The following is a 25402-nucleotide window of genomic DNA, read 5'->3' on the forward strand; positions in this document are numbered from 1 at the left end:
TCTTTAAACTCCATTTTCCTCAATTATAATTTAAGTTTTTCTCAGTCTACTGCGCTTATCTGTTTCTCTGATACACCTTAGCGTTTGAATAATTTCCTGACAATTTCAGCTTTACTTTTGTCCTTGGTTACACGCAAATCTATGTTCTTTACTAATTCTAAAGGTTTGGCCTTTATTTTTCTTTCTAAACTTCCTTGGAAAAATTGAGAATCATCTTCAAACCCCTCTTAATTTTTTTTAAGCACCATTTCTCTCACTTTTAATTTAACCAACAACAAGTCTTCGAAATTGAATCAGTTGTCTTACTGACGTTTTATTTAAAGATCTCAGACACCAACATGCAAATGTTTTAATATACTGTGCATTTTCTCATACCTCAAATCTATTCACATCTACCCAAATGACAGTTTGGATCTGCCTAAACCTGTTATAATCGCGGACGAAAGCCCTCAAACTGTTACAACACAGGATTAACCGCTCTCCTAATTTAAACCAGCTACACAGAAATGTTCACCTCATGTCCTAATATCTTAAGTGTCGAGAGGCAAAGATCCATTTACAGAGTCACTATTTAAAGTAAAATTAACAATTTTGTTATTTAAGTCCAACAGAGAATCATAAAATAAACAACTGTTTAGAAATCCCGTGGGTTAAACGTTTCTTTTACCTCCCACTCTACAATACTGGTCTGATGAAACAAAACCCCCAATAAAGGTTTATAAAAAATATCATCATGTTTCAAAACCAGTCAGCTTTGTCGATTTTCCTTTGTAGACTTTGTCTATAGATTTTACTCACGGTGAGCTTTGATGTTCTGCTGTGCAAACTTCTAGACAGGTGCCTACAGGAAGCTCTTCAACTCTCTGTCTATCTTTGTGAATGTCTTTAGCAGTTCTCCCCGTAAATGTTCAAAATATCCAGTTTCATACAACAATGCATCGGATAATTTCATTGATATTGATGCGATCAAATACATTATAATTCAATCTCGATTTAATTTCAGTCTGTTGGTGCATAATTTAAACTGTCTGGCTGAATTTGTATTTGATTTTCTTCCATGGCAACTCAACATCACTATTGGTTTCACAGACAAACGTTACATTTTGACTTCTTTCAGAACACGTTGTGCCAGCTTCCTGTCTCCCTTAACGGGAAAGTATCCCGCTACACCTTCATAACAATATCTTTTTTACTGCCCTGAATAGCTTTTCATAAATTTGATCAACTTAGCAAGTTCACATAAATGTATTTTCTGTTCCGAAAAAGACCCATCTTCTCTCATCCTTCCATTACTTATTTCCTTCTTTCCAGTTGTCATTCCAATTACTTACAATGTTACTGGCATTCTTCGACAAAGTATTACATTGTGTGTGTGTGTGTGCGTGTGTGTGTGTGTGTGTGTGTGTGTGTTTCGCTTGTGAATAATCATCTTTAGTTGCACTAAGACGAAAGAATGAGATGTAATCACACCCAAATGAAGGAGTAAAGTGCAACGTTTCCAAGTTTTATGATATCAAAACAGATGCTAAAAAATCTCCTTTATTCATTGATTGGGAAAGTGAACAAATGACGTTCATGGGCCAAACAGAAATAATTTACTGAACCTTCACTGGGGTCATCGAATGACCAGATACTTAAGTTTCTCCTGGGATTTTAAATTCAGCTTTGTTTGAAGTCTGAGTTACATAATTTTTTTAATCAAAATGCAATCATAATCGGTGCCAAAAACAGACGTTGTTGGAAATGCTCAGTAGTTTTGGCAGTATCTGTTGTGAGAATGCAGATTGAACATAGCCTAGTGGAATGGGTCTGGGTTGTTTACTTTTTGTCAATCGTGTTCAGCGACGTGCCAGTTAGGTACATTGGTCATGGGTAAAAGCAGAGGAATAGAGTAGGGGAATGGTTCAGGGTTAGTTACTCTTCGGAGGCTCAGCATGGACGTGCTGTGTGAAATGGCCTCCTTCCTCACTGTAGGGATTCTATGATTCTATGATTTCTTCATAAAAAGGGAGGTCGGTGCCAGGATCAAGAATGCCTCCGAGCATGCGCCGGGCATATTGAATTGGGAAGGTAAACAGCCAGCGGTCGTCGTTCACATTGACATCAATAACATAGGTAAGAAGAATGGAAGGTTGAAAGGTCCTGCAAAGAAAGTTCTGGGACAGGTGGGAACTGTACAAAAATAAAAGTGTGCACCTTAACTGGAGGGGCCCTAACATCCTGGAAGGGAGGTGTGATCGTGCAGCTCAGGAGGCTGGGAACCAATTCAGCAGGTCAGAAACTGAACAGAAAGTAGAGGGTGGTCGAATAAACAGGCAGTGCCAGTACAATGACCATGCTGAGGGAAAGAATAATAACTATTTAAAAATATGAGTAGAAAGTTGGAGTAAATGATAGGCTCACTGTTATTCGGTTGGAGATCCTGTGCACAAAAGTATTTTAAAAAAAGACATATCAATGGAACTTATCTAAAAAAAAAACTTTTAACTAAAAGCGTGCAGTATTTGAAATCAAATTAATGAGCTGACAGCTCAAACAGAGATAAATAGATATGGCATTGTGGGGATTACTGAAACGTCGTTACAGGAAGGTCAGGACTGGGGTGTTAAATGTCCATGGGTAGAGTAGATGGAGTGTCTGTATTAGTCAAGGGTCTTGTCAAGGTTGTATTAAGAAATGATATTAAGACGTGGGACAAAAATGATGAATCAGTCCGGTTTGAAATAGAATACATTGAAAGAAACCCATTGGGATGAGCATTTCCAGCCCAGAAACCCCCATCCCGGCAAACTACTTTCAAAGTAGGGAATAGCATGAACCAGGGAATAATGATGGCTGGAGAAAAGGGCACACGAGTGATTATGGGTAATTTGAACATGCATATTGACTGGCTTAATCAATTTGCAAAGGGAGACACAAAGAACGACTCATCGAATCTATAAGGGATTATTTCTTCGATTAACGTATCATGGAACCAACCAGAGAACCGACTTGGTATTATGTAATAAGGAAGGAGTGATAAATCATATTGTCGTAAGGATTATCTTCGAAAGAGTGGCACAGCATGCTGGAGGTTCACATTCAGATTGAAACAGTGAAGACAGTCACATACGAGAGGTTTAGTGTGGGGCAATGACAACTTTATTGGCCTGAGGAAGCGATTTGCCCAAGTAGACTTGGCAAAAACATTAAAGTGCAGGACAGTTGAATAACAGTGCTAACTACTTCGGGAGATAATCAAGACACCTCAATTGAAGTGCAATCCTTAGTGGATAAGGAATTGTAAAAAGATGAAAAGTGATCCATAGCTTAACAAGGAAGTCAACAATAACAAGACAGTGATGACCTGGCTGTATTATCGCCGACTGCTCATCCAGATATTGTTCTTGGGACTCAGGTTCAAATGTTGTCACATTCAATATGAACCTGAAATTAAGAGTCTATTGATGATCATGAAAGCATTGCTTATTGTTAGAAACAGCCATATATTTCACGAGTGTCCTTTAGGGACGGAAACCCTTATTCCTACCAGGTCTTACCTATGTATAACTTCAAACCCACACAAATTTGGTTGAATCTTAACTGCCCTCTCGGGATGAACAATAAGTTCTGTCTAACTGAGCGACTCCCTCATCCTATGAATAAATTAAAGAAAAACGCTTTAAATACCAGCAAACGGTTACTAAAAACAACATCAAAATGGCTATGAAGCAAAATGTGTAGAAAGCATAAGAATTGACAAATAACATTTCTCGCAGAAGACAAAAAAGAAAAGAATGTTAAAATTAAATATTGGCGTCTTAGAGGATGAAAGCAGCGAGATTAGATTACTTACAGTGTGGAAATAGACCCTTCGGCCCAACAATTCCACACCACCACACCGAAGCGCAACCCACCCACACCCCTGCATTTACCCCTTACCTAACACTACGGGCAATTTAGTATGGCCAATTTACCTGATCTGCACATCTTTGGACTGTGGGAGGAAACTGGAGGAAACCCATGCAGGCACAGGGAGAACGTGCAAACTCCACCAAGTCAGTCGCCTGAGGTGGGAATTGAACCCGGGTCTTTGGCGCTGTGAGGCAGTAGCGCCAACCACTGTGCCACCATGCCATGAGATAATAATGCTAAACTCAGAAATGGCATAGGCAAAACCAACACTTCCTGTTTTCATATGGTTTTTAAGGTTTCTTTTTTAACGCTGTGAAAGTTTGTTTCCATTTCGAAAAATTAATCATTTTTTTTTTAAAAATAAGGAGTTGTGCCTTCATATCAGAGAGTCTTGTCTGTTTTCTGCTCAGGAGAAGACTTTTCTGCTAGGAATATATTGAAGATGAATATTTATATTGAGTTAATTAGTTAAAGGTTTGATTTTATCTATTTTTTATATGTTTGATGTGTATATGATTTTGCTTCCATTTTAACATTATTATCTATAGGTAATGAAAGGTAACAAATAAATAAGGTGTTGTGAAAAATCCTGCTTCTAGGCATAATGTTATTTAGGCCACAGAGAGTTTGGAGAGAAGATTTGGAAAAAAAAGTACTACCCAGCAAAGCAGTCAGATAAATGGTGACTGTCAGGAAAGGTAAGAAGGTACTTCAATGTCTCCGGCGACTATTCCTCTACCAAAAAGATTTTCACTTTTTGGAACTGTTGAAGAAGGTAGTCTTTCTGAAGAAAATGGAAGAGCCGTCAGTTATTGGACTGATGGCACGATTTTTATATTAGGCAGGGTTAGAGAAAATTTAGAAGAATTATTGCTACAGTGGGATTTTCAGTCAGGAGCATCAGCAGGAGATTCTGTGGCAGTGAGCATGAGTTTCGGGTGGTTTGTGCTAGGCTTAAGAATGGCTCTAAACTTTTCAAGCACATTGTTAAAGGTGAGACTGAGTAGTCATAGATTGTTGTACATATTGGTAGGAATGACTTTTTTGGGAAAATATTAAAGCAGTACAGGGTGAATTTAAGAGGTGAGGTCGATTAAAAATAAAAAATTAAAAGTATTAATTTGTGGTTTACTGCCAATGCCAGCCCCAACCGGTGGAGGAACGAAAGGTTAAAGGAGAAAAATCAATGGCTGAAGAGCTGGGTTGTTGTTGAGGGATTTAGATTTTTTGAAAATTGGAATTTGATTTGGAATAGAGAACACATGTTCAAAAAGTATTGGTCTAATCTAAACTGGAAATCAACCAATATCTTAGCGGGGAGATTTGCTCACTCTATATAGGGAGACATTATATTGATAGAGAAGGCAAGGGTGTTATTCTAATTGGCAGTGTTAATGGACGAATGGATGGAGAAAGTTATGAATGTGAATAGAGCATGTCCATTAGAAACTAAAGATGAGAGAGTCAGAGTATATACGAATTCTGAAGCACTAAGTTGCATTTATTTCAATGTAAGGGGTCTTATGGGGAAGGTTGATGAACTCAGGGCATGTTTAAGAACAGAGAATTGGGGTATTATGTTTATTACTGAAAGTTGGTGAAGAGGTGTTCAAGTCGATAGTGTGATGCTGGAAAAGCACAGCAGGCCAGGCAGCACCCGAGGAGCAAGAAAATGGACGCTTGCAGCAAAAGCCCCTCATCAGGAAAGGGCTGTTGAAGGTTTTTTTGCCCAAAACATTGATTTCCCTGCTCCTCGGGTGCTGCCTGGCCTGCTGTGCTTTTCCAGCACCACACTCTCGACTCTAATCTCCACATCTGCAGATCGCACTTTCGACTGAGAGATGTTCAAGATTGTCAATTCAACGTTCCAGGTGATAGGTGTCATAGAATGGATAGAAAACGTGGCATACAGTGGGTGGAGAGGGGGAGGCCTGCCGTTTTAGATTAAGGGATAAATTATTGGTATTCCTGGAGAAGTTATTTCTCAAAAATCATCAGGTAAAATACATGGGTAAAAATAAGAAAGTAAAGGTCACTTTGAAGAGATTGCACTATATGCTCATTTGTGACAAATCGTCCAATCAAAATATATTGATAGAAATTAAATATAAGAAAGGAAAGAGTACGTTGACGTTATTGCACCATATACTCTCCAACATTAAGAAAGAAATTGAGAAACAGACATGGAGGAAGATCTCGGATATATGTAAGCTTAATAAGGTTGTGGTAATGGGGATTTTAATTTTCTAAAGAAATGATTGGGACGACCGTAGTGTTAAAAGGTTGAATCATGAAGAATTTGTCAAATGTGTCGAAGAAAATTTTCTTCATCAGTACGTGGATCATCCGAATCGAGAAGGAGCAAAACGAGACCAGGTTTTGTGAAATAGGCAGGGCAAGCGACTGAAGTGAACATGGGAGAATACTTTTGGGTCTTGCAATCATAACTATTAGTGGAAAATAATACGCCTTCCATTAATATCATATTTTTGATTTAAGTACCATAATTTTTAATGGCATGGGACAAGGACTGTCCAAGTTTGATGGGAGTAGTCTTTTCGCAGGTTAAATAATGTCTGACAAGCGGGAGGCATTCAGTAGTCTGACGACGTGAGTTGGGAGGCTTTATGTTCCTGTTAGCGTGAGGGTAAAGCAGGTAAGGTTAAGGAACCATGGATGACTAAAGTTATTGAGGTTCCACTCAAAAATAAAAGACAAACTTACTTTAGATTCAGAGAACTTTATTGAATTGAATCTTTTAATCAATATAAAGAGAGTGGGGCACCATTTTGAGAGAAATAAGGAAAGCTAAAAAGAGATATGAGATAGCATGGGCAGATAAGGTTAATGGTAATTCAAAGATATTGTGTAACTACATTAACAGCAAGACTTAACCAGGAGAGTAAGGCCTTTCAAAGTTCACGAAGGGCATCGATGTGCTGAACTCAGGAGATGGGGAATAAAATTATCCCATTCCTGGTGCAGCAGACAGCAGCAAACACACACTACAGCCTGCATCTCGCATTCATCCAGATTGAACTCTGTCTGCTATTTGTCAGCTGATTGACCCATTTGATCAAGATGTTTTTGTAATCTGAGGAGGTCTCCTCAGTTGTTGGCCCCAATCCTTTCTGTGTCATAACTAATATCATATTCATTCCTTCCCTTCCTTGTTAAATCAAAACTTTTGATGAATAAGATTATTGTACATTTTTATGGAACAGACCCGACTCCTCCAATCAGTTCAAGCAGGTCTCCCTGACCGTAGATTTGCTAATTGTTGAAGGTAAGTGTATAGTGGATATCGCCAGAGTGAATTAGCTGGTCAGACTGCCGTGTTTTAAACAAAAAGAATTTATTTAAAACATTAAGTAATGAAACAAAACCAAGCGAATATTGAATACCCAAATAACCCATCTGATCCGAACCTGACAGGCTTTCCCGACTTAATGATGCTGTTCCAAATTGGTTTCAACATTCCCAATAAACAAACCCCTTGGCACAAAGAGTAAAAATTATACAAACCAAGCTTACAGGTTACAAATTCAGAGGACAGAAGGATGGGGAGAGCGTCCAGTTTCAACAGTGACTCTGACTTAAATAACCTTTGAACTGACTGAATTGTGCAGGTGGAGAGCTGGTCACGTCCCCTTGATAATACCAGTTTTTTTTAAGACTTAAAAACCTTCTTCTTGAGGTATTACCAGTTTGGTATAAACCAAAGGACCCCAATGAGCCGTTCAAAATTGAGACATGTTGGAACCGTGGGTCGGTTAGAACCTCTCTGAAACAAAAACCAAGCACAACATAACCTTGTGAAGGGACATTATAAAACTGAATCATTAATATCCAAAGATATCTTCAGTTCTCAAAATAACCAAAAGTAGTGGTTAGTACACAAAAACACACATATGCATTCACTTAGTATAAAAATGCAAACCTGCAGAGCTACATCCAAATTCAGTGTGTGATACACCTACCACTGAGTGTGTCGATCTGTCATTCAAGTTTCGACAATGTTTTGGCAATCATGACCTGCCACAGGCTCACTTTTCAAACTCTGTGGCTGAAATTACAGGCTCGAGCTAAACAGACTCGCATTTTTGTCCTACAATTTCTCCAAAAGCTTCAATGGGTTATTGATACAGATGTTGCTAATAATATAAAAACTGAAATGTTGTCGTGCCAACACAAAGCTCAAAGTCTCTTTCTTAGCTGTTGAATATTTCTACCAATAAATATTTCACTTGATGGATAAATACCAATGAGTCTTTCTATCTTCTCGTCGTCTTCCTGCAGGTGTGCAGCACCGGCACCCACATCACTCGCATTTATAAGACCATAAGACCATAAGACCTAGGAGTGGAAGTAAGGCCATTCGGCCCATCGAGTCCACTCCACCATTCGATCATGGCTGCTGGGCACTTCAACTCCACTTACCCGCATTCTCCCTGTAGCCCTTAATTCCCCGAGACAACAAGAATCTATCAATCTCTGTCTTGAAGACATTTAGCGTCCCGGCCTCTACTGCACTCTGCGGCAATGAACTCCATAGGCCCACCACTCTCTGGTTGAAGAAATGTCTCCGCATTTCTGTTCTGAATTTACCCCCTCTAATTCTAAGGCTGTGTCCACGGGTCCTAGTCTCCTCACCTAACGGAAACAATTTCCTAGCATCCACCCTTTCCAAGTCATGTATTATCTTGTACGTCTCTATTAAGTCTCCCCTTAATCTTCTAAACTCCAAATGAACACAATCCCAAGATCCTCAGCCGTTCCTCATATGTTAGGCCTACCATTCCAGGGATCATCCGTGAGAATCTCCACTGGACACGTTCCAGTGCCAGTATGTCCTTCCTGAGGTGTGGGGACAAAAACTGGACACAGTACTCCAAATGGGGCCTAACCAGAGCTTTATAAAGTCTCAGTAGCACAATGGTGTTTTTATATTCCAACCCTCTTGAGATAAGTGACAACATCGCATTCGCTTTCTTAATCACAGACTCAACCTGCATGTTGACCTTTAGAGAACCCTCGACTAGCACTCCCAGATCCCTTTGTACTTTGGCTTTACGAATTTTCTCACCGTTTAGAAAGTTGTCTGTGCTTTTATTCTTTTTGCCAAAGTGCAAGACCTCACATTTGTTCACGTTGAATTCCGTCAGCCATTTCCTGGACCACTCTCCCAAACTTTCTAGATCCTTCTGTAGCCTCCCCACTTCCTCAGTACTACGTGCCCATCCACCTAACTTCGTATCATCGGCAAACGTCGCTAGAATGCCCCCAGTCCCTTCATCCAGATCATTAATATATAATGCGAACAGCTGTGGTCCCAACACTGAACCCTGCGGGACACCACTCGACACCGGCTGCCATTCTGAAAAAGAACCTTTTATCCCAACTCTCTGCCTTCTGTTCATCAGCCAATCCTCAATCCATCCCAGTAGCTCACCTCGAACATCATGGGCCTTATCAAAGGCCTTTTGGAAGTCTAGATAAACCACATCCACTGGGTTTCCCTGGTCTAACCTACTTGTCACCTCTTCAAAGAATACCAACAGGTTTGTCAGGCATGACCTCACCTTAGTAAATCCATGTTGAATTGTTCTAATCAGACTCTGCTCTTCTAAGAATTTAGAAACCTCATCCTTAATGATGGATTCTAGAATTTTACCAAAAACCGAGGTTAGGCTAATTGGCCTATAACTTTCCATCTTTTGTCTTGATCCTTTCTTGAACAATGGGATTACAATTGCGAACTTCCAATCATCCGGGACTTTCCCTCACTCCAGTGACTCTTGAAAGATCTCAACCAATGCCTCCGCTATTTCCTCAGCCACCTCTCTCAGAACTCTATTATGTATCCCATCGGGGCCAGGAGATGTATCAATTTTAAGACTTTTTAGCTTTTCTAGCACTATCTCTTTTATAGCCACCTTGAAAGGCTTTGCTTAATCAGATGGAGCTCATACCAAATGTAAGTTGCTTGACCCACCTTCCCACTAAAGCCTTCCAACTGCGGAATTAGATATGCATCCTTTTTTTTAACTGTATTGACCTTGCGATAGTCCACACATAATCGTTGGGTACCATCTGGTTTCAGTACCATGACTTTGGGTGAGTTCCAGTCACTGTAACTCAGGTCGATTATGTCATATTGGAGCATGTGTTAAATCCCCTTCTGAACCTGTGCCAACTTTAGAGGATTATGCCTATAAGGATGCTGCTTAATCAGAACAGCATGTCCTTATGCACAATTAGGTAATATTTCCCATTTAATTTCCTCATATCTCCCCATATAATACTAACAACTCTATCACGTCATTTTTTTTTCCTCAGAGAGGTTACTCAATAATTTATCCCAATTTTAGAAAACTTCCTCATTGTCAACTTTAATTTGAGGAACGTTCAATCCAGAATCCTCTGAACTTGGTTCTTCCTTCTGTACTGTAATCATTAACACATTCTCCTGTTGCTGTCCGTTCCCTGTCAAAATACCTTTTGAGCATATTCACATGACATACTCTGTGAGATTCTTTTCTGTCTGGAGTCCCTATCAAGTAGTTACCCTCACTCAATATTCTTTCGTATTTGATAAGTTTCACCAGTCCTTGCTTTTCAAGATCCCCATCACTAGAAGTAACATACATACTTTATCCCCGATAGCAAAATTGCAAATTTTTGAGTTCTTGTCCACTTCCTGTTTAGGTGCATTCTGCAATACTTTTAAATGCCATCTCGCCAACTCCCCAGCGCTTTTTAATCATTCCAGAAAATTTGAGACACAGTCCAACAGTGTGACCTTTAACTTCTGATTTACTAATTACTCCTTCATCGACTTTAACGGTCCTACCTCTTAATAACCTAATTAAAATGGACAGAATTTGGTCAATTCATTTTGTGCATCTCTGATCACTAAAAGCCCTTACACCAATCAGCTGGATAATCCTTACCATAAGCATTCAACATGATCTTGAAAGTTTTATGTCACCTTTCTCGTGCTCGCTGCGATTTTAGATGGTTCACAGTAGATTTGAATTGATTTATTACAGAGCTGCCCTTAACTTCCTTGAACTGTTTGGATGTGAATTTTGAACTTTGGTCGCACTGTATCTCTGTTGATAGTCCGTATATATTTTTAAAAAGAATAATTATCCTTTACCATCCTTTTCGCTGTGACGTTGCATAATGCAATGGCCTCTGGAAATTTCGTGGATACATCAATTATTGTTAGCAAATACTGATTAACACTTTTTTTTGTTTGATATAGGGGACCTAGCCAATCAATTAAACTATTGTAAAAGGTTCCTCAACTGCAGGAATAGTTATTAAAGATGCAGGTTTTATTAACAACTGTGGTTTTCTAATTAGCTCACGTGTATTTCACGTCTGGCAAAATTCAACAACATGATGGTGCAGTGTAGGCTAGTAAGAATGCCTTCTATTTGAGACTGTTTTCCTCACTCCAAAATGACCTCCACGTGGTAATTCATGCTTCACTTGCAGCTTCTCCTTTCTGTACCCCATTTGCAATTCAATTTGATGAATTTCTGCCCATTTCTCATCTCCTTCAGTAAGTGATAGTTTCCATCTCCTCATGCAGACACCATTTTTAAGGTATTAATACTCAGGGATACATTCAGAATCCCTAATGTATATGCCCTTTTGATACAACTACTTAAAAATTTCATCTTTCTGCTGTAACTCAATCAGTTTAGCTGAACTAAACATGTGTGCATGATCTCCTATTTTCTCCTGTTTTGTCACAACTCTCTGATGGAACGAAGTATCTCCTCATGCCACTTTAGCTTACTTACCTTTACATTTTTTTATCTCTCCTGTTTGAACTCGTGATATTGGGACCTTGTTACCCCACATTTTCAGAAAAGATTCCAAGATAAGGCATTGCTTCAATTGGCTGTGTCTCCAGTGGTTTTTAACCAGAGCAGGCAGCACTTCTACCGGTGAATCAGTTGCATACTTTACAAGGAAAAGTTGTATTCCTGGAGCTGAGAGTTTGTCCAGTACTCCTATCACAATTTCTTCACTCTTCACTGGACACTCTATCCTCGCTTAACATAACTATGTGCTTTTTTTTAGTCTCACAGTGAATTCCCTTTAATAGTAACTTTTCTGGAAATAGTCCCTCAGGAATATATATCTCCTCATCTTTCAGCATCACAGACTGAGAGGATCCTGTGTCCCTTAATATTGCATCCTCTGTACCTGCTACTTCTGGCCTATGTGAATAAACTTTCCCTTTGAAGGTATATTTTATAAGCAAGATTCGGCACTTCCTCCTTGACCAATCTCCGATCAGCTTGTACACTCTGATGAAGCTTTCTCGCCTCCACTGTGCTTTCTGTTACCACTCCAACAAAACTCCCATGCTTATCCTGTTTTCCTACATCTTTTTTTTCCCTAGCGCACCAACAGAGTGATTTCCTATGACCTAATTTATTGTAATGAAAACATCGGAGGTTTTTAAACTTCTTTGTCCTCTTCTTGGGTTTCCTTTTTACCCCTGTCATAAGTTATCCTTATGATTTTCTCTGAGATCTACATATCCCTTCCCACGTGAGGATTTCTCTTTGCCCCAGTTTACTTACCTCATGGACTGAAATTTAGTCTGGAAGCCAAACTGTGTTTTATGGACCAATTCATAATCTTCAGCCATTTCAGTTGCTAACCTTGCTATCTAAACTCTCTGCTCTCCCACAGGAGTTTGCATTACTTCAGGCAGCGAATTTTCGAATTCCTCCCAAATAGTTACTCTCTAAGTGCATCATAGGTTTGCTTGAATTTTAAAGTTTTTTTCCATCTATCGAAATTACTTTGTTTGAACCTTTCAAACTCAATATACGTTTGACCCGGGCCACTCCTTAGGTTCCTAAATGTTGTCTATAGGCTTCTGGAACAAGTTCATGTGCATTTGATTTGCATCCTCATACTCCCCAGATCCCTAAGCGTAACGTCAGCCGTCATTTCCATCCTTTTAAGCTGACCTTCCATTCTAAATGTCTATCTCTGAAACGCAAACGCGCTCTCTTTTTCTTTTTCTCCTGCTAAACATTTTTTTTTCTTTTTCTCTTTCCTGGATTAAACCTATTCGTCCTCTTTCTTTTTCTTCTAATTTTAGTTGCAACGCAAACTGCTTCATTTCTGCTTCTAACACAAGCTGCTTTATTTGCGATTGAAGTTTAATCTTCTGTGCAGATCCCCTTGGAGTTTCCAGCAAGTTTGAATGCAGAACTACTGCTGCAATCATCTCATCTTTCCTCACATTAGGAGGCAGCTTCAACTGCAGCTTGTCTACTAATTCTTGCAGCTTGTATTATGTGCATTTTGTAAAATCCCCAAGGTCGATTCTTCCACCTCCAAAACATCCTTGGTTCCTGCTAGAGCCATTGCTCTCTAAATCTCTGTTTACCAAGACAAATCAACACACAAAATAAGAGACAAGAACACCTGCCACTCGCTGCCTAAATCCTGCAAAGGGCCCCCAATATGTTATGGACCAGGCCCGATCCCTCAAAAATGTTTAAGCAAGTAGCCCAGACCGTAACTTTTTTTTGTTAAAGGTAAGTGTGTAGTGGATATTCGCAGAGTAAATTAGCTGGTCAGACTGCAGTATTTTAAACAAACATTATTTGTTTCCCAAATTACAGAATGAAGTGCATGAACTGAAGGGAGAATAGCTGAATAACGTATCCTATCCAATCGACAGGCTATCCGACCTTAAGGATGCTGCATCAAAATACTTGCAACAATCGCAATGAACAAACCACTTAGCACAAAGAGTAAATCTGACACAAAATGCTTGCAGTTCATGAGGTCAGAAGTGCAGAAGGAGGGGGTGAGCATTCAATTTCAACAGTGACCTGACTCAACTCGCCCCCAAACTGAACAGAACTGCCCAGCTACAGAAATGGACACATCCTTTGATTATGCAGGGTTTTTTTTTAAAGAATTGAAAACATTCTGCCTGATGCATTATCTGTTATGTATAAATGAAGGGACACTAATAAACCTTTTAAAAAATCAGACATATTGAAACCTTGGGTCATTTAGAGCATCCCTGAAAATAAAGATCAAGAACAACATAATCCTGTAAAGGGACCAGATTTGTGACAATTTGTGACATTTGGCTTTGATGTGAATTCAAAAAATGAGTGTTTGTGAGTTAATATAAAATAGTGGTGAAGGGCATTGGGTATTGAAGATACAAGATTGGCTTATTAGAGCAATGAGAGGAATGTCCAGACAGATTCACACTTCCTGTGTATGGTCAGGGCAAATATTGCCACTGCAAATCTATTGGCTGGCGCCTGTTCTATGGAGGAGACATCAGTACGGTAACTACATCTAGGTTGTTTGTTTTGGGGGTGATGGTGATGGGACGTTGAGGTGGTTATAACATTGCAAACGGACAACACATCAGAATCATCTAACTTGTGATAGGAAAATATCCTCATTGTCCCTCACCACTCACGTCACGACAGCAATTGGTGGTGGGAGAAGTGACCAACAGCCAGTGATGCCAACATTCAATCCATTCCAGTTCGTATTGTGAACGGAAGGTACCACACTGAAAGGAGTTAACTGGATCTGTTTTTTCAGTGACTGTGAATGAGGCCAGTCTCCATGTATTTTGACTGTGGCACTAGATGTGGCACCCCTCTTCTAATAGTAAGGAGCTTCATGCAATGCTTTATGCCATTGTCGCAGCAGATGCATCATCTCCAACACTAAAAGGGATCAGCAGCTGCAGAGACAGTGAGAGGAGAGATAAACATCTGAGAATAATCTGGAATGTTCCATTAATGTATCAGATTTTAAGAACTCTAGATTGGAATGCTGCAACAATGGACAGGAGTTTATCCTGGTATCTTGCCTATTTTTCCTGGTCTGGGTTCACATTATCACATCGGATATATGGGTGCACTGATGATTATTCACGCGGGCTACTATCCCATGCTCGCTATTGTTGGTGTTCCTGGTAAGTCTCTTCATCTCTATCCATTTGTTAATCCATAAACCATGGTGAACCTCATTGCTATTTCTGTTATCTACATTTGGCAAAGACAGAATCCTTTGTCTTCAGTTTCAAATGCAAATTCCATTCATTACTACAAACTTCTGAACTGCCCAACAAGCTCGTCCACACAAACATCTGAGAACAAGACTGTTCACATTCTCGAAGTACCTTTTGGACCCGAATTGATTTATTTCTTGGTATTCTCTCCATCACCAACTCTACCCACTACCAGCTCCATAATATCAGCAGTCCCCACCTTGACGTCAGTGCGGATACTAAATAAACCATTATTAAATTCAGACTTTATGGTTCCAGTTCTCTTACAAGCGCACTTTCCGTTACAAATATGTCAATCACAACCTTGTTCTTGTCTCTAAAGTAAATTCATGACAGGGATAATGTGTCAGAGAAGTGATGTCAGCGGATATGTAATTCAGAGGCCCAGGTTACTGCACAAAATACACTGTTTTAAATCTTACCTCAGATATGTCAGAACTTAAATTCAAATAACAGGAATTGGAAATAAACGATAATTTCACGAATATTTCAATAACAGCACCAGCATTTTGACAATACGTTTATCTATAGCACTGATATCCTTTGGTAAAGAAATCTAGCATTATTACCGAATTGTCTTAAGACTGACGTCAGATCCACAACAATGTGATTGGCTCTGTACTGTGTCAAAGAATGACCTCACAATAAAGAGCATTTAGTGAGGTCAATAAATGCTGCCCTTACCAGCGATGCAGACATCCCATGTCATAATATTATGGAAGTTTAAATAAAACAAAGAATGATGCAAGAGATCAGAAACAAAAAAAAAGAATGAGAAGCTGCCGCAGTAACTGTTCAGATTTGGCACCCGTGGGTCGAGGGCAAAATAGAATTGACATTTCGAGTTCGCTGACCTACCATCATAACTGAACACAGCTTGAAAATATTGTGATTGATGTTGGTGACAGGGATGTCTATGATGAAGGGGACAAGGAGTGAGTTGAATAGACAGATAAACGAGAGATAAAAGAAAATAAGCAAACAAAGGGTTTGAAGATGATCAGCTGGAATGGAAATTAAAAAACGAGGTTAATCTTATTTTTTTTCTCCTGTTCCCATATTACCGAAAATCATGCCCATGTAGGGTATAAATCAAGGTTCCTGTTTAAAGTGAGTTATGTCACTTTGTCTGTCTTCCCTGAGTGTGATCAACCGCCTTTATTCATTAGTGGGATGCTGGGCCAGTATTTAATTCCCTTTCCTCATTGTCCTTGAGAAGTGTTGGTGAGCTGCCTTCCTGACCCACTGCTGTCTGTGGGCTGTGAGTAGTCAGTGCTTAGTTCAGTCCGGTTTCATTTCTTTGATGTTTATAGTGAGTAACTAACTGAGCGGCTGGTTTGGCTATTTCAAAGGGCAATTCAGAGTCAAATACATTGAGGGATTGACATGTCAGTCCGACCAGCTGAATGTGGTAAATATCATTCCCCGAAGAACATTAGAGTGTCAGGTAGGATTTTCTGATAATCGGCAATGGTTTCATAGCTTCATTCGATTTTATTGAATTCAAATGCCACCTTTTATCATGGTGGGATTCGAATCCAGGATGGGGTCAGCACCCGGGTCCCCAGATTAATAAACTGGAGATACTACTGTTAGTACATCGCCTTCCTGGCATCTCTGACCATCTCAAATGGCAATCGTGGTGTTGCTGTTTGTGTGGCTGTACTTAAAACACAGCTGTTCGCAAGGCAAAAGAATGATTTGGTAAAACATACCATCCTTCTTCATTTTGAACTAATTGTAACGTTAAAGAATCAGAACGGCCTTTGGCGAAAATGAGCTGTGTTCCTTGGTCAAAAGTCACAAACAGAGTTCATACCAGGCAGCAAGTAATCAACACAGTAAATTGTATACTGTCCTTCTTTGCAAAACGATTCAAGAATTGGAGTGAAATACTTTCCTGCCGTGCTAGAGTGTTGTTCAGAAGGTACTTGGGGCACTGTGTGCAGATTATCTCTCCTTTATAAGGAACGATCACCTTGCCACAGCGAGCCAGTGTAAAGGAGTTTCACCAGATTAATCCGTGTGGTGATGGTATCATGAGAAGACTGCGAAGGAAATAATCTATGTCACTACAAAAGAAAAAAAAAGTGATTGCATTAAACCTTGAGGGTAATGGACCAAAACTCATTATTTTCAAAACAAAACATTGATAGTGTTAAATAAAGTATGTATTTTCCCATAGGCAAATATTTTACTTAGATTTGATTACTTACAGTGTGGAAACAGGCCCTTCGGCCCAACAAGTCCACACTGACTCACAACCCACCCAGACCCATCCTCCTACATTTTCCCCTTTACCTCGCACCTTGGGCAACTTAGTAGGACCAATTCACCTAACCTGCACGTTTTTGGATTGTGGGAGGGAACCGGAGCACCTGGAGGAAACCCACGCTGTCATGGAGAGGATGTGCAAACTCCAAACACAGATATGCTGGAGGTGGGAACGGAACCCGCCTCGTGCGCTGTGAGGAAGCAGTGCTAACCAGTGTGCCACAGTGCCGCCCACAGGTGCCGCCTATATAGGGAGAAAACGATTAGAAGAATGTGGGTAAAGTGTAGGGAAATGGGGTTAGCATGGATGAAGATTTAGGTCAGCATGGACCAGTTTGGGCTGAATGGCCTGTCTCCGTTATGTTAGACTCTACGATTCTATGATATTGTACGTACCTGCGTGGGACCTTATGTTGGTTAAACGAGAGCTCCAGGCTCTGAATGAACTGTCACTGTCTCAATGAGCAGTTGGTGTGTGATCCTGGACTGAACGTTATGTTTTCACAAACCTGTCCGCAGCCACACTCTGATAGAGTTCGCCATTCCCAGCAACTTCTGACCTCCACAGAAGACACTAGCCTGCCTTCTGGGAGATGCCTCCTTGAGACCTGGCACAAACTGTCCGCAGTCCCTCCTCACTGTTAGCAAACCATGGTGTCGTTAATATAACGCGTGTGCACCATTAACAATGGAGCCAGGAGGAACAACATGGGCCAGTCTGTCTGTGTAGTCTCTGCTTCATTGGTTTTGCAATGTTGGAGCATCAGTGACATCCTATACAGTCTGGAGGGGCTGAATAGTTTCTTCTCTTTATGCGTTAGTGTTTCGAGGGACAGAAAGTCCTCCTTCAATTCCCAGGGAAAAAAGGTTCACGGACATTATTGGGCCCCCCTTGGTTCCTGCTTACCAGCGTGATGTACTGACTGAGCTCATTATCTTCCTGTGTAATAGCAGGAAAGCAGGGGCATGGAAGAACACAGCAAGTCAGACAACATTGAGTTCTCCAGTTTCAAATAACGTGCCTTCCAATCCCCCAACTCCATTCCCACCTCCTTCTCCTTCCTTCCATTCCAGCTACCCTTCTTTCAGATTCAGCTGGATTCAGTTCGCCCAATCGTCCAACCCAGTGGTACCCCTTTACCTGTGTTCATCTATCCCCACCTCACCACCCTGTCTCCTCCTCCCTCATCCTGCCTCTTTATCTGTAGCTCCCTTACCCCACTCCAGTCCTGAATATTTATCCCCAAGCAGTTAACTTCTCCACCTCCTGATGTTGCCTTGCTTGTTGCGTTCTTCCAGCCTTCTGCCAGTCTACTTTGCATTTCAACATTTGTAGATTTTTTTTTAATCGCTTCCAGAGTAATTGGCTGGAGAAAGCGAAAGGGACCGTGTCTGTTCTTATCCAATAGTTTTGATGGGCTGAATGGCTCTGTCAAATTTCCGTGAAAGCAGCTTAAGATGCTGCATGAGCTTCGTTTTTTTTAATGAAGAAATGTGCAGGGTCTGGTCTCACTGTTGCATGAATGTTCCGGACAGTTTTACTGCATGAGCTTGAATGTTGTCCAGGTTTTGAAACTTGAGCTCCTGAGGAGGTGACACATTGTTCTGAACATTGTGTGATCTTCACTGAACATCCCCAGCTCTGAAGGTATGACGGAGGGAAAGACATTGATGAACGAGCTGCAATTGTTTGTGCCGAGAAAGTTTCCCTGAGGCTCATCTACAGAGATATCCAGGGATTGAGAGGATTGGTCTCCACCAGTCACACTGTGTTGTGGATGACCCAGCCAATGGGGAGTTTACAACTGATTCCCATTAAGTTCAATTTTGTTCAGTCTCCTTGACACCTTGCTCAGTCAAATACCGCCGTGATGTCAGGGCCAGTCAATCTGACGCTGTGTTCATATTTATTGTTCATTTCAATAAGTCATGGTATATGTGTGGAGAGTGTTTCCTTCTCTCAGAGGGTAGTGAATGTTTGGGGCTCTCTATCCCAGGCAATTAGGGGGAGCTACATCATTGAAATACTTGGGGCACGGCGTGGTGTTAATGAAAATTGACACATCAGGGAGTTGAGTGCTACAAAGAATTGGGCATAAAAGAGAAATTGTGGCTGAGAGCGGATCAGCTTTGCCCTTCCTTTCAGGAAGGGCAGGTTTGCGGGGCTATACAGAGATCGTCTTCTTCCAGTCTTCCTATTGTCCAGTCACTTGGTGGCCTCTTACATTTCCTGTGTTACTAACTTGAAGTAGCTGAATAGACTGCATGATCTACTCTGGGTACAGTTTTACAGGCTCGAGTGGCTGACTGGCCTCCTCCTGTTACCGTGTATGTGTGTCCAAGGCCTGAAAAGCAACATCCTGTTCTGGTGTAACTGAAATCCATATAGATTAAATCTACTGCACTTGGAGAAAATAAGCACTGCAGATTCTGGAGATCAGTTAATATTCTCTGATGACGTAACCAGGAAAGTTGATTCGGCCTGGCCGGTAGATGTTGAAAATTGTGGTACTGGAAACACTCAGCAGGTCATGCAGCATCCGAGAGGCAGGAAAATCGCTGATTTGGACATTTCTGATGATGGGTTGATGCCCAAAACGTCGATATTCCTGCCTCTCCGATGCTGCCTGACCTGCTGTGCTTTGACAGCACGACATGTTTCGACATGTACCGGCCAGACCTCGTCAACTTTCCTGGGCACGTCATCATAGAACTTTAACAAATTCGTCAGGTACAAACTTCCACTCATAAAGTCATGCTGATTATTCCGAATCAAATTCAATTTTCCAAATGCATGTCCAACGTATCCCTGATAATCTTCTCAAGTAACGTCGAGATGTTAAACTTCCTGGTCTATAGTTTCTAGATATTTGCTTTTCCAGTCCTTCTTGAATAAGATACAACATTTGTTATCCTCAAGTCTTCAGGGATCTCAGCTGTGGTTAATGATGATCAGATTTATCAGCCAGGGCCTATCATTTTTTTCTCTAGCCCCTTGCAGTTTTCTTATATCTATCTGTTAAGGACAATGTGATTTATCCATCTTCAAACATTCCAGTACATTCAAAACCTCGCCTACTGTGCTATGGACTTTCCCTAAGATACCACCACTAACTTCCCCAAGTTCCCAAGTATTCATGTTTTTCTCCACGGTAAACACACACATCGCCAATCTCTTATGGTTCCACACATACATGTCCACTTTGGTCTTTGATGGTCCTATTCTTTCTGCAGTTAATGTTTTTTTTTTCCTTTAATATTCAAAATGAACCTCTTTGGATTCACCCTGATCTTCTCAGTCAAGGCCCTTTATCGCCCGACTGATTTCCTTCTTCACTAAACTCCAGTATCCCCTGTGTACCTCCAATGATTCCCCTGATCCCGCCTGCCTGGACTTGAGCCACACGTCCACATTTTTTTCTGGTCAAAGCCTCAATTTCTCCTGTCATTCAAGTTTCCCCATTCCTGTCAACTTTCCTTTCACCCTCACAGGAACATATAGATATTGAATTCTAGCTGTCTCACTTTGAAAGGCTTCCACTTGCCAGAGGTCCCTTCGCCTGCAAACAAATGAATCCAGTCAACCCTGCAAGCTCCTGTACAATTCCGGCAAAATTCACCTTGCCCCAATGTAGAATTTGAATCTGAGGGCCAGTTTTTTTTTCTACGTAACTATTTTAAAATTAATAGAACTATGGTCACAAGTCTCAAACTGCGAATCCACCGTCACCTCACTCACCTGTCCTGCACTATTTCCTAAGAATAGTTGGGACGAAGGGCCTGTTCTGTGCTGTACTGTTCTATGTTCGATCTTCTATCTTGCATCACACATCTTATTGAATTCTTTCAGGATGGAACAAAATACATTGATGAATTTAGAGCAGTGGATGTGATGTTCATGGATTTTAGCAACGTGTTTGACAAGGTTCCCCTTGGTAGGCTCATTCAGAAAGTAAGGAGGCATATGATACATGGAAATCTGTCTGTGCGGATATTGAATTATCTGGCCAATAGAAGACCGAGGATGGTAGTACATGGAAAGTTATCAACCTGGAGCTGGGTGACCAGTGGTGTTTTGCAGGGATCGGTTCTGGGACATCTGCTATTGTGATTTTTATAAATGACTTGGATGGTAAAGTTTAAGGATGCTTTAGTAAGTTTTATGACGTAACAAAGATTGTTGGAGTTGTGGATAGTGTGGAGGGCTGTTGTAGGTTGTAATGGGACATTGATGGAATGCAGAGCTGGGCTGATAAATGGCAGGTGGAGCTCAACCAGGATAAGTGTGGAGTGATTCATTTTGGAAGGTGGAATTTGAATGCAGAACAAAGGAATAAAGGGAGGATTCTTGGCAGTGTGGAGGACCATAGGGATCTTGTGGACCATGTCATAGCATCCTAAAGTTGCCACCCAAGTTGATAAGATTGTTAAGACATATGGTGTTCTGATTAGCCGGGGGATTTAGTTTAACAAATACGAGGTTGTGCTGCAACTCAAAAAACTCTACTGAGACGAGATGTAGAATATTGTGTTCACTTCTAGTTGCTTCATTACTGGAAAGACAATGCTTTGGAGAGGGTGCTGAGGAAATTGACCAAGATGCTGACTTAACAGGAGGTCATGTCTGACAAAGATTTTTGAGTGAGCCACAGCTTTTCTCATTGGAGCAAAGAAGAATTGGAGGTGACATGACAGATGTGTGCAAGATGATGCGAGCCATAGATAGAGTGGATATCCAGAGAATTATCTCGAGGGGGCATAATCTTAAAATGAATGGAGGAAGGTTTAGGTGAGATGTCAGAAGTAGGTTATTTACACAGAGAATAGTTGGTGCGTGGAATACACTGTCAGCAGCAGTAGTAGAGCCAGCTGCATTAGGGATATTTAAGCGACGATTGGACTGGCACATGAATGATAGTACAATGAGGGGTATGCAAGTTAGTCTGATCTTCGAAAAGGGTAAAAGGTTGGCAGGACGTCAAGGACCGAAGGGCCTGTACTGTACTGCACTGTTCCATGTTTCCTGTTTCACCCATCTTGTGGATTCTCATCAATTGTTTTACGTGTGAGGGAGTGATGTTTATGAAATCAGGAAGCTGGGTGGGGCATTAGCCCAAAGCATCCAGTTATGGAGCATACAGTCACCTGAGTGGCAGTACAATATCTGTGTGTGATGACATACACCAGACAGAATCCGCCAAGTTCAGTCATGAATGTGATTCTTGACTTGTTATTTGCTAGTGTTTTCTTCAGATACAATCTGTTGGGTGACCCATGTATTAATCAGATGTTTATTATGTTTCGTAAATTGGTCAAAAATAAGATGTGAGCTATGATTATTCAACTGAACTATAATCCCTGAAAGCAATTTAGTTTATTCTATGTTTATGGAACTAAAATATGTACTCTTGTCATGATTTTCTAACACAGAAATAAAGAACGTACATTTTATTTTATATCGTAAAAAACAACATGGTATCTAACTATATTGGTGACCAGAATTACATATTCAATGTCAGGATTCAAAACAATGCAATTTCACTCCAATTGTTAGAAAGTGGTTGGCTTCTGAATGATTACATGTTCAGCATGAGCAAACGATTGAACAAAATAATACAATTAGCTTTCTTATACATATAATCAATTATATGATTATATTTACATATAATCAATCAGTTTAATTTCTCACGGAAATATACAAGCTTCAGCTATTTGCCAGCAGTTTAGAAATGGTATTAATTCGGCATGCACTGTGAAAATTAAACTAAATAAATGATCCGTGTTATCAAATTTTAGCGAACAATTAGTTGAAAACTTCCAATTTTTAGTAAGAATGAAATTTGATAATATATGTGGACAGTGTAAAAAACGATGAACGTATTATCATGTGAGTGAAAAGTCAGACATTTTCAAAGAGATTTGTACAAAAGTGATGGCATATTTGGTTTAGCAATTGGAATATAACATTTAAAGTATTCATGTTCTGAGTCATAATTGATTTTATAATGAAGCTGACCTTGCAATATTTGCATTTTGAATGCTTATGTTGAACCAAATAATCAAATATTTGCGAACATGTACAATGGGAAATAATCTGATACTGACTTGTATTCGCATCTGACACATGACAGAGTGCAAAAGTTTAAAGTACAGGAGGGGACCATTTGTCACTCTGTGTGCATCAGCTTCAGAAATGTCTCCCACATCCGTCCCATTTGCCAGCCATATCTCTGTAGCCCGTTAAATTCATAATTTCCAAATATATACAGTTCTCCATTGCATCTTTATCGACTACTCTCCCAGAGTAGTCCAAATCCAAATCCAAACAACTCTCTCAATAAATACGTTTTTTTCCCCTTATTTCACTCCTAGCTCCATTGCTGACAATTTTGAAATTAGAACTCATTGATGCTATAATGCCAGCTATTGGAAACAGAGTATTCTTGTTTTACTCAGCAACTTTTTCTTTTCTTAATTTTGAGCACTGCAAAAAGTTCACATTTTTATCTGTTCTGCTCCAGAACGAATAAGCCCAATGCCTTGCAAGAACTGTAACAAATACTACATCGGAAAAAAAAGCAGGAAACTAGTCATTCAGATACACAATCATCAACTCGCCACAAAAAAGACATGGTATAAACAATGACTGCAGATGCTGGAAACCAGATTCTGGATTCGTGGTGCTGGAAGAGCACAGCAGTTCAGGCAGCATCCGAGGAGCAGTAAAATCAACGTTTAGGGAAAAGCCCTTCATCAGGAATACAGGCAGAGAGCCTGAAGAGTGGATAGATAAGTGAGAGGAGGGTGGGGGAGGGGATGAAGTTGATAGGACGAGGGGGGAGGGGGTGGAGTGGATATATGGAAAAGAAGATAGGCAGTTAGGACATGTCATGGGGACAGTGCTGAGCTGGAATTTTGGAACTGCAGTGAGGTAGGGAAAGGGGAAATGAGGAAAATGTTGAAGTCTGCATTGATGCCCTGGGGTTGAAGTGTTCCGAGGCGGAAGATGACGCGTTCTTCCTCCAGGCGTCTGGTGGTGAGGGAACATTTCATTTCAACATTACAACTCTCCCTCCCACTCTGCCAAGGACATGGAGGTCCTGGGCCTCCTTCACCGTCGCTCCCTCATGAAGCTACATGAGATGATGCTGGTTTGTAATATAGCCAGTTATTGAGTACAGTTAAAGGAACAAACCAGCAATTGTCATTCCTTATTGCTTCAGAATATATCAGAGTGTTCATGGCTGCTACCGCATAGAATCATGCAACAAAAAACAGGTCTATCACGTCTGCGCCAGAAAGTGCAAATCTACATTCTTTTTAAACGTCTGTGAGGTTACCCGCGTCAACCACCCTCCTCGGCAATGCATTCCAGGCACATATCAACATCTCAGTTCGAAACAGACTCCACAAATCCTCTCTCAATCCCCTGCCTTTCAGTTTAACAGTGTGTCCCTTTGTTTTCGATTCTTCACGTAAGGCAAACAGCTGGTGACTGTTCATCCTCTCCATTCCCCTTATGCTTTTGTACACCTGTACCAGTTCGCTCCTCAACCTTCCGTGCTGCAAAGAAAACACAAGCAAATTTAGCCTTCCCCACTCATAGTTTGAGTAATTGTCTTATTACGTGCATCATCCCACATTTATCAGTGTTAAATTTCATCAGCCATTTTATCTATCTATCTGAATAATCTGTTTAATCTTCCTGTAGCCTAACACTTTCCTCCTCACTGTGAACGATACTGCTCATCCTTGTGTTATCCACATGTTTTATAATTACACTGCCCCCTATCTTCCATATTCTCACCATCGTCATTTATGAATATCATATACAAACCATGAATTCCGTCTTGTTCTCCAGATGTTATTTATAGGAAAATTTGAGAATTCCTGTCCCTTGCTTTTCCTATTGTGGTGAATGTATGAGTGATGTAGTTCAGATCTTTTATGAGGGTGCCACAAACAGCATTTTCGACACAGAGTTGAATTCACATTTTACACTCTGCCCTTCCACAGCGTTTTTCATAAGGATTTAACTAAGTTAGGATGAAGTAGGGTTTGGCATCTTGCGCTGGAAGATTAGCATATTGCCTGGCACTGTGATTTGTAACATTCCCTGCAATTGCCAGGGGTGAAGAA

The sequence above is a fragment of the Chiloscyllium punctatum genome, chromosome 34, assembly GCF_047496795.1.
Source record: "Chiloscyllium punctatum isolate Juve2018m chromosome 34, sChiPun1.3, whole genome shotgun sequence".
NCBI classification, from domain to species: Eukaryota; Metazoa; Chordata; class Chondrichthyes; order Orectolobiformes; family Hemiscylliidae; genus Chiloscyllium; species Chiloscyllium punctatum.